Source organism: Echinops telfairi, unplaced genomic scaffold (assembly GCF_000313985.2).
Source record: "Echinops telfairi isolate 266 unplaced genomic scaffold, ASM31398v2 ScPeMD7_18;HRSCAF=68, whole genome shotgun sequence".
Taxonomy (NCBI): Eukaryota; Metazoa; Chordata; class Mammalia; order Afrosoricida; family Tenrecidae; genus Echinops; species Echinops telfairi.
In genome coordinates this window covers 29,132,925-29,141,380 of record NW_022103915.1, presented here as the reverse complement: position 1 = coordinate 29,141,380, position 8,456 = coordinate 29,132,925, and positions in this window count along the sequence as shown.

The following is an 8,456-nucleotide window of genomic DNA, read 5'->3' as shown; positions in this document are numbered from 1 at the left end:
TGGGGGATGGACAACAGAAAAGTGGGTGAAGGGAGACGTCGGACAGGGCAAGATATGACAAAATAATAATTTATGAATTATGAAGGACTCATGAGGGAGGGGGGAGTGGGGAAGGAGGGGGAAAATGAGGGGGTGATATTAAGGGCTCAAGTATAAAGCAAGTGTTTTGAGAATGAGGATGGCAACAAATGTACAAATGTGCTTGACACAATGGATGAATGGATTGTGATGAGTTGTACGAGCCCCCAATAAAACAGTTAAAAAAAGAGTTATCTCTGTGAGCTCAAATGGAGGACACCAACCCAAAAGATTAGATAGGCCCTTCGGGGACGACGAGTTCACGCTGATGAGGGAGAACACTCACAGGAGGTGAGAATGGTCACACGGCTGTCGTCTGCGTCACCAAATTGCACGCGTGCATGAAGCTGTCAGGTCAGGGTGTGCTTTACTACTTATATTCTCAAACCACAAAATAAGTGTTAAAAAAGAAACACCCCGTAAATAAGCAAAAAAAGACGTAGGCTATGTCAGATGGCCAACCAAACTGCTTCTGATGAATGTAGGAATCCAGGGCTCCCAGCTCGCTGTGAGTCGGCATCAATTGGGTGGCAGTGACGGGTTGCTTGTTAATAGCCGAATAGCCAACTGTGAGCAAGAAGATTTCTAAATGGCTGGTGCTCTTGGGTTGTGTCCAAGTTCTGCCGGGATGACCTCCTACCCTAGTCCATGACCTCATTGTGGTCAGGAAAGACGGTCACCATCATCACATCTCAACCCCCGCCCAGCCCCCTGCCATGGAGGTGAGACTGGCCCAGGGCACCTTCTTTCTCCGGGGCAGAGCAGAACTGCAGCACAGGGTCTCTGAGGCCGGGAAGCTTGACTGGAGTAGATGGCCTCCTCTTTCTCCTGAAGAGCAACTGGGGCCGTCAAACCACCCACTCTTCAGTGAGCAGCCCACTGCACCACTAGGACACTTACCCGAGTCCAGGAGACAGACCCTCATAAGGGGCACGTGAAAATCAGGAACAATAAACCACGTCCCTGCCCGTGAGATGAGTGATAGTCACCTCCCATCAACACCAGTAGTTTTGGGTGCCTTTAAGCCCCTTCTGACTCATCGCGGACCCCCAGACCACCGAAGGGAACCCTGCCCAGTCTCGGGCCATCCTCGTGATGACCACCTGTTAGCACGATCTTACAAACCAGAAATGCAGTGGAGACGCCACGTCTAAAACAAATAAACAAACTGCAACAATACCCCAAACCCGATGGAGCCCAGCTCTTCTCTGACCCTCAGGGGCCACCGCAAGTCTGAACCAAGGTCATGGCAACTGTTGGACAAGTCCAAGCCACCGCCAGAAGCGAGGAGAGGGAGCGGGAAGGAGAGCTCTAGAAAGAACCAGCCATGTGCCACCCTGAATTGGGACCTCTGGCTTCCTGACCTGTGGGAGAAGTTCCTATCTTAAGTCACGCTGTGTGTGTGGGAGTGGGGGGCGGGGGGGCGCATTGGTTTTGGCAGCCCTCGGGGACCTAATGCTAGGAGCCCTGGTGGCATTGTGGTTACACTGCAATCCGAAAGGTCAGAAGTTTGAAACCACCAACTGCCTCTCGAGAAAACGATGGGGATTTCTCTACTCCCATAAACCATTCGCGTGTCAGAACCTCACAGGGGTCGTTCCACCCTGTCCTACCAGGGCTGATGTGAGTCATCATCAACTCACTGGCAGTGAGCTTGTTTGGTGTTGTTGTGGCGGCGCCTAATGCCGCTGTGACCTGCGAACTCTGCTCCAGACCTCCCTCCCCTCATTGCCCTCAGGTGAGGCTGGCCAGTGTAGACTCAGGTGTCTGATGCGGCAGACTGCCCGCAGATCTGTGTGGCCCTGGGCGGGTGGTGGGAGGTGGTCACCCTGGCCTCTGCCTCACGCCTCACTCTGTCCCCCAGCACGCGCCCCGCACTGGCTCCCTCAAGTGCACACCCTGTGGGGAGGTTAATAGAGACCTACAGCCCCAGCCACCGTCGGCTTTCATAAATAAATATACTAAATAGCTTCGCCAAATGCTTGCTGGCTCCCCCTCCCCCTCTTCTCCACAGTTCCCTAAGCAGTCCCAGCCCCTTCCACCCGGCCCGCGCCCCCCTCCCCCACCCCCAGGCATGAATTTCTCTCTTAAAATTTTATTTTTAATTTGTTGTGATGAATGAGTGACAACCCCGACAGCCGATTCGGGAAGATTAATAGAAACGACACAATATTTACGTCGGCGCTACGAACAATTATCCAGCCATCTATCTCTGAGATTATCTTCCTGATTGAAAACTACTCATCCGTGTAATCGGAATTATTTGGAATTAGAAGGGAATTTATGGCCCCCTCAGGAGCAGCCTCTCTCCCCTCGAGTCCACATGTGGGCTCCCACAGCCGCCTGTCCCAGCCCGGGGCCGGTGGCCTTGTCTCCCACCGTGCTGGGCAGAGGGGGCACCCTCTCGGGGCAGTGGGTATCTCTTTGACATAGGCATGCATGTCTCCAAGTTTAGAAGTCGCAGTTTGGGGCTGAGGGGGCTGGAAGAATGAGGGGTCAGCAAGGTCAGCCCGTGTGCTCAAGATGGATGAATACAATCTGCAGGAAGAGGCTTCTCTCGAGGGGAGAGAGGAAGGTGACTCTGGGAAGCCTGTGGGATCACATGGTGACAAGTGCGCACAATCTGCAGACCAGGATTCTAACCATGGTGCCCAGTTGGCTGTGACGAGCCTGGCATGTGCGGGCCTGAGGTGGGGTGGGCCAGACAACTAGAGGCTGGACAGCTCTAGGACCATGTTTGGCCTGGGGCTTGGCAGTGGGGGAGCTGGACACCAGCTCAGGCTGGCCTGGAGAGGCCAGAGAACCTGCTTTGTCATCAAAGGGAGGCCAGAGAGCAGGCTTCAAAGTGAGACTACATCTCTCTCTGCTTGCTCCCTCCCTGCCTGTTAGCCCAGTGGATGCTAGCTTGAGCTCTGAGTCAGACAGACCAGCGTGACGCCGCCCCGCCGCCCACCACCACCACTCTGTTCCTTCAGATCCTGCAGAGCTGTGTGAGCTCAGGTAAGTTTCTTAGCCTCTCTGAACGTAATTTTCAGTAAACCAGGTACTTACCTGATAGGGATGTTGTGAGCATTATATGAGAAAAGGCACGGTGGGCACTTTGCACACGCTCTCATACATCCCCACCCCCCCATACACACACCAATCCCTCCAAATTCACTGAGTGGATTCTGACTCTTAGCGACCCTTCAGGACAGAGTGAAACTGCCCCTCTGGGTAAATCTCTATGGGAGCGTTCTCCCAGTCAGAGCCTGCCTCCGATGAGAGAATCCCAAACTCCAGGCGCCTCTAGGACAGGGGGACCTGGCCTTCAGGAGCACCTTGGCTTGCCAGAGTCCCTTCCCCATCCTGACAGCCTGTTGCCCACTGGCTGGCAGTCTGCCGCTTCCTCCTCTTCTGTGCCACTGAATTGCCTCGGGCAGCAGTGATGCCGGTTGGTTCCCAGGTCAACAGGCTCTGGCTGGGATCTTAAGCCATCCTCGCTCCCTCTAATTCCTGCAGTCGCTCACCTGTACCGCACACCTCCTCCTGCTAGGCCTGTGCTGAATTCTTCAGCTGCATTTATAGCTGCAATCCACACAGACCCCGTTACCTGTTAACCTTCCCAGGGAGACTGAGGCCATGCAAGACCGAATAGCTTAGCAGAATCATGGGATTAGAGTGTTAGAGTGGCGGGCAGCCTTCAAATAGCCCCCAGTGACCCCCCCCCCCACTCTTTCTGGTATTCATGCCCATGTGGAAACCTCTCCCCTGCAGAGTGGGCTGGACCTAGTGACTTGCTGCTAATGAATAGGTGTGACAAACGTGATAGGATGTCACTTCTGCCACCAGGTTACAAAAGAGGGTGGCTCCTCCTTGCTCTTATTGCCCTCTGCTTGCTCTGAGGAAGCTCACTGCCATGTTGTGAGCTGCCCTGTGGAGAGGCCTCAGGGTCCTAAAGACGACCTCCAGCAAACAGCCCGCGAGGACCTGAATTCCATCAACAGCCACCGAAGTGCACTTGGCAGCAAGTCTTTGCCCAAGAGCTTGGAGATGTAGCCCTGGTCAACACTTTGATTGTGGCCCGAGAGAGAGAGCCTGAGCCATAGGACCCAACGCCGCTGGTCTCAGATTCTGAAATCACTAGGTCAGTAAGTAGTTCGAAATGACCGGCAACTCCACAGGAGAAAGAGGGGGATTGCTATTCCTGTAGGATTACAGTCCTGGAAACCCACAGGGGCAGTTCTAACCTCTCCTAGAGGGTCGCTATGAGTCGGCGTCGACTCCATGTCAGTGAGTGAGTGAGCAGAGACGCCTGAGAAATCCCTTCTCTTTGCCTTCATTGTTCAGGAGGGCTTCGCTGCCAACCAGAAAGGTTGGCAGTTCGAACCCACCAGCTGCTCTGTGGGAGAAAGTTGCAGCAGCAGGCTTCCATAAAGATTACAGCCTCGATGCTCAGTTACAGTCACGTTGTCTCTGACTACGTGTATTGGAACAAACCACTTCCCGGTCCTGCACCTTCGGGACTACTGGTCTGCTGCGGTCCACTGTAAATGTTGAGTGCTTGCCACCCTGGGGGCTCCTCTTCCTGCACTGTATTGGATGATACCCTCTCCTCTCTTCTCTTCTCATGCCTAGGGTGTTCATTGGCTAATTTTTAGAAGTAGCTTGTCAGGCCTGTCTTCTTAGTTTATCTTAGCCTAGAAGCTCCACTGAAAGCTGTCCATCACGGTGCCGCTGCTGGGATTTGAAATATCAGCAATAGAGTTTCCCGTGTGATAGCAATATGCGCGACACGCCGAGCGGAGTGCGGTGTTTAGATCTTGCTGTTGTGTCTGGTCGGGCGGATTCCGACTCAAGCAACCTCAGAGGACAGAGTAGAACTCCTTCGTGGCGTTTTCTGGGCTGCGATCTTTGGGGGAGCAGGTCTCCAGGGCCTCTTCTCCTTGGAGCCGCTGCTGGGTTTAAACCACCCAACCTTTTGGTTGACAGCTTTATTCTAGAGGGAGCTGATGGGCAAGGAAAGTGCATTTCCAAGAAATGTGGTGTCGTGAGGGGTATCATAGGTCTAGGACAGGTGAGAATGGTCTCTGATAGTTCCTTCAACAATGCCTCCGGTTGGCAGTTCAAATTAATCCGGGGTGGCACTGAAGAAAGACTTGGTGATCCGCTTCTGTAAATGCTACAACCAAGGAAGCCCAGTGGAATGGTTCTACTAGTCGGAATCAACTTGACATCAAGGGGTGAGTCTTCTCCAGGAACAGAAATCGATTTTCCGGAGGCTCAAAGTTCAAATCAGGGTCTTGGCTGTTGGATTTCTTCTATGAGGCTCTCTTGTAATTTCGGGTGTCTGTGGCATTCCATGGGGGTCTCCCCCTGTGTGTGCGTCTGGGTCTGTTCTGGTCTTTTTATGACTCTGGAGTGATTAGGGTTGAGGAGCCCCGTGGCAGAACTGTTATGAGTGGGCTGCAAACTGCACGTCAGCAATCGGCAAGCACCAGACCCTCCAGGGGGAAACGATGAGACTTTCTACTCCGCAAAGAGTTACAGTCTTGGGGGAAGGGAGCACTAGAACGGATGGTGACTACACAGCTCATTTTAAAAGTGATGTAGTCAGAGTGTGTGTGTATGTGTGTATTCTAAAGTGGATTGTGGTAACAATCAGGGCAATTCTCTGCTGTCCTGCAGGGCCACTGTAAGTTGGACTCGGCTCCATAACAGTGACTTGACCAGAAAAGAGGGGCATGGATGCTGAGCCAAAAGGACCATAGATCAGCTACTATCCCTCAAGGGATCATTCTCTCTCTCACCGGTACTGGGTTCACACCAGGCAAACACAGCTCTCTGTCCATCGACCCCAAGCTCATCCAACAGAAATGGGACCCCCACTACCTTATCCCGATGACCCTCTTTTCCTCCCTGGGCTCCCATCATTGCCCAAGCCCCTGACCCAGCTGCCTGTGCCTGGGCACCCCTAGCAGGGAGCTGCCAGCCAGGGAGGAGGCTCACATGAAAGCGTGTGTATCCTTGTCCCTTTCCTAGGAACCTCTTCTGATGCAAAAAGAAGATTCTACAGGGGATGGGGCAGGGCCCAGGGACAGAAGCTGAGCCTTATTTAAAACAGTCAGTGAGATGTCTGTATATGTTTGGGAGTGTGGATGGCGGGGGCAGGGGGCACCGCAGCGAGGTGCGTGCTGTTCGGATGGGGTCCCGGGAGCAGGAACTGCTGGTATTGCCTCCTCCTCCAGCCGAGGAGCATGAACTTGCCCATCCTTGGGAAGCTCCTGGTGCTGAAGGAAAAGCAGCCAGAGCCAGGTCCTCTGAGAGCAGCCTCTTTGCGAGAAGGGCCAGGGGGTGCAGGGTGGGCTGGGGGGAGGGTGGCTCAGGGGAAGTCAGCAGGGTAACCAGCTTTAATAAAGGTAGAAGATGAGATCGGAGAGGGCTGGGTCAGAGCAGGGGGGAGTCTGAGGGAAGGAAATGATTGCGGGAGAAACAGATGCAATTGAGCAAGACTCCTGGAGATGGATTTCCCCGCCTTGGTCCACGCTGAAATCCCTGCGCTCAGATTAATTAGCAAGGAAATATTTTCCTGTCTGCAGAAAAAGGGCTGCTGGATTGCCTGCCAGTGGGACGTGAGGGTGGGCAGTCTATCAAATAGCTACTAATTAGGTTACTTCCCACTGCTGTTGACTGCTGGGGACACGTTCCTGAGCCAAAATAACAGGGGGGTGGGGGGGGGGGAGAGGAACAGAGACGAGAGAGTGGAACAGGCCAGCATCCTCTCTGCTCAATTTAGAAAGCCATGAGCTCGGTTTAGGACGGAGAGCTGGACCCAAAGCTCAAGGGGAGACGACAGAAGAGAAGTTGTGAGCTTGGTGGTGGACGGCGGCTGGGTGCATCAGATGCTCCCAGAGCGGGCGCGCAGTGGGCAGTCCTGGGAAGCACAGGGCCGGCGGGTGAGGATAACGATGAGGGGCCCCTCTCGAACCTTTACTCTACTACCTGCCCTCCTAAGCACTTCATCCATTTGCTTCCCAAGTAGGAGGCTGGAGGTTAGGAGATTGGCATAGGCCTGCCTCATTGTTCTCACAACTGTGAGGAAGGGGCTTTAGCCCTCTCGGATAGATAAGGAAATCGGGTCTCCGAGAGGCTTGGTCACTTGTGCTATGTGAAGGTCACCCAGCAAGAACGAAGCAGTGAAGCCGGGTTTTGAACCCATGGAGAGTCTGGCCCCAGCCCACATTCCCTGACCCAGGGATGTCCTACCGTATGGATAGACATCTATTGAACCAGGACACACTCAACCACGCACTTAGCCTTAACCACCCCTCGGTGGATTGATATTGGTCGTTGCTGTCAAACCCATCCACCGACTGGAGGCAGCCCCATGCCCAATGAGGACTGATGGTGCGGCCCTTAGAGTTCTCATTGGCTGACTGAGATAGTTAAAGTTTATTGTGCCACCTGGCCAATAAACACATGTGGGGTTAATTGAAGGGTGGAGAGATAAATGGCTTGGTGAGCCTCGCCTTTCAAGTTCTCAGGTCTCTTGCTTTGTGATGGTCAGACTAAGGTGTAGCTGCCTTAGCTAGTTCCCTGCTTCAGCTGGCAAGGCTCACTTCCTGCAAGACATCCCTGAGGAGAAGCAGCATGGACTTAAACACTGATGCAGTCCTGGGTGCTGGAGCGGCCGTGTGGAGACTTCTGCCAGTGCTGAGATGCTTATACACTCACTGACTCGGCTTTCCTCCTGCAGTCAGCATCATAGTGTGTATTTTGTGAGATGGAGGAGGACTTTGTGGATTGGTGTCGGGCATATGGGTTAATGTCAGACTTCTGGGCTTAGGCAGCGCTGGGTTGGGATGTTTTCTTGATGTGCACTTACCCTTTATATAAAACTCTCTCTTATACGTGAGTTGCTGTGGATTTGTTTCTCTAAAGTACCCAGACTAACACACTGACCTCTGGAGGTAGATGACCTAGCCTTTCTTCCTACTCCATCTCAGACTGGAAGTGCCACTGAAACCGGGAAATGATAGCAACAGGAAAGCCTCCATGGACAGACGGGCGTACCATCTTGAGAAGTGCTGACCAGAAATCAAGCCTTCGAGGGTCTTGCTCACCTCTGCTCACTCTCTGGATTAGCCAAACTAACTAACTAACTAAATAACTAACTAACTAACTCGGAGCCATCAAGTCTCTTCCCATTTATATAGGATAGAGTGGAACAGCCACATAGGGGTTGTTGTTGTTGTTGTTTTAAAGCCATCTTTGATGAAAGCAGACTGCACATCTTCCTCCTTTGAAGCAGCTGGTGGCTTTGAACCGCCAACCTTTCAGTTAGCAGTCAAAGGCTTAGCCTTGAGGCACCAGGACTCCTTACTCTGTTTTAGATGATA